Here is a 2,187-nt window from a genome sequence, read left to right as displayed (position 1 = left end):
CCCCTCACACCGTTGAGCATGCGTCCTCTCCCCTCACACCGTTGAGTATGCGTCCTCTCCCCTCACACCGTTGAGCATGCGCCCTCTCCCCTCACCCCTCGCCCACTCCCGTCCTCTGCTCACACGTGCAGGAAATGATGGCTGAGAAACTTCTAGTACCTCAAGGAAGCGGACAGTCTCCAGTCTCTGAGAGTTATCAGTCATCCAGCTGGGCCTCCTCTACCTCCCTCTTCTTGTGACTGGGGCAAGCCTGGTGCTTTCTCTGTGTCTTGGTTTCCTCGTCTGACATATGGGGGCAATGAATTGTCTACCTCTTACATATGTGTGTAGAGACTATGATGGAAGGTGCATGTATGGATTTTTATGGTAATTGTCTCGGAGATGTAGACACAGTCTGGTGAGCGCTGATTAAATCCTACCTGATATAACCTCCAATGTGTGTGTCTCTGTCTGGGATCAGGGCCAGTGTGTGCACAGAGGGCGGCCTTCATATAAGTCAGCAGCAAGGAAGAGGCTCCACACTGCCGCCCATGGCATCCTCAGAATTCCTTCATCTCTTAGGGACCTCCGTTCAGGTAAAACTGGATTTCATGACATGCCAGTGTGCAGTGGAATTGGACGTTTGTTTTGTTTTGTTTCGATCACATTTATTTTGTGTTTGTACACACAGCATGGCACATGTATGGAGATCAGAGGTATTTGGTTTTCTCTTCCTACCCTGTGGGTCCCAGAGTTTGGACTCAGGTCATCCGACTCAGCTGGGAACACCTTTACCCACTGAGCCATCTTGACAGACCTTGTTAATTAAAAAATTATTTATGTGCATGTATGTGGGCACATGCGTACACATGAGGACACCCCAGGAGCCAGTCCTTCCATTCCACATGTGTATTTTAGGGATTGAATTCAGGTTGTCAGGCTTGGTGGTGTCTTCACCCACTGAGCAACTTACTGGCCTAAGTTGGAGTTTATTGCGTGGATTTTGAGCACAGGGGTAAAGAAAGAGACACTTGAGAAGAAAGTAACCCACACCTCAGACGTGGGCGTGGCCTTTCTATTATGTTTATGTGTCTATCTGCGCGAGTGCGTGCAGGTGTTGTGTGGGGGGAGAGGGTCAAAGGACAGTCTGTGAGAGTTGGTTCTCTTCTTCCCCATGTGGGTCCCAGGGATGGAACCCAGGTTGTCAGGCTTGCCCATATGTGATTTCTCCCCACTGACTTATCTCACCTGCCCCAGGGGTATGGGCTTCTCAGCGGAGAATCTGCTTCATTGGTTTTCACAACAGTAGAAATGGAATTTATGATGGAGTTTGATTATGTTCCTATAATGATGCCATTATATCTGAGGTCACAGGGTAGCTTCTGGGAGCAGCTGGTGGGAGTATAGCAGATCAGTGGGGCTCATCTGTGGGGGAAGTCCTTGGGAGAGGAGGGAGGCCCCAGGCCAGACACACGTAGCCCTTTTATTGTGACTTTAGAGTTCTTATGTGAAAATATTTCTATATAAAAGCAATATTGAAGCAGCCAGTTACCTCTGTGGTTTGCGCAGATGGAAGGAGAGAGCAGACACTTGCAAACTGCCCTCTGACCATCGCACGCACTGAGCACACACGCGTGGGAACACACCCAAAATAAGTACAAGTAAGAAACATTGAAAGAAAGAAGGGCCTGGAGAGAGGGCTCAGCTAGGAGAGGGGATTCCACTCCTGGCATTCACCAGCAGCTCAGGAGCAGCAATAATTCCAGTTCCCTGCGATGCTCTCTTCATCTCTGGGCACACGTGTGGTGCACAGACATCCATGCAGACAAAACACCAATACGCTTGAAACTCGAAACTTTACAATATGGGCTGGGGAGTTGGCTCGGTGGTTAAGAGTGTGCACTGCTCTTGCAGAGGACCCTGAGTTTGGTTCCCAGTACCCAAGGGGTCAGATGCCTCTGGCCTCCTCAGGCATCTGCACTCATATCCATGTGCCCAGCTACAGACGTGCACAGGTATATGTGGTTTTAAAATAATAAAAAACATAGCTCTTACAACAAGAACTAAACCAGCAAACTCAGCGGTTAACTGTGCTGGAAGCCCTGACGCTTCACTAGTGAGAAACCTTCAGCAGACTCTGGGAGAAGCTGGAACCCCTGACACTTGGCTAGTGAGAAACCTTCACTAGGCTCTGGGAGAAGCTGGAAC

The 2,187-nt window shown here is 49.4% G+C and overlaps 1 long non-coding RNA gene across 3 annotated transcripts in view; it reads right to left on the bottom strand.

Annotated features, from left to right (window-relative positions):
- LOC113458300 overlaps window positions 1-2,187 on the bottom strand; it is a 17,975-nt gene that overhangs the window by 5,681 nt on the left and 10,107 nt on the right. For 2 of the 3 annotated variants that reach the window (XR_003378693.1, XR_003378691.1), the window contains exon 1: window positions 160-1,911. This is a non-coding gene — a long non-coding RNA (uncharacterized LOC113458300). Of the gene's footprint in view, window positions 1-159; window positions 1,912-2,187 lie in introns of those variants that run through there. The other variant, XR_003378692.1, reaches the window with a different exon arrangement.

This window comes from Microtus ochrogaster, unplaced genomic scaffold, assembly GCF_000317375.1.
Source record: "Microtus ochrogaster isolate Prairie Vole_2 unplaced genomic scaffold, MicOch1.0 UNK14, whole genome shotgun sequence".
In the NCBI taxonomy this organism is placed as follows: domain Eukaryota; kingdom Metazoa; phylum Chordata; class Mammalia; order Rodentia; family Cricetidae; genus Microtus; species Microtus ochrogaster.
Note: the sequence above shows the minus strand (reverse complement) of the source record. Positions and strands in the feature narration are given on the sequence as shown.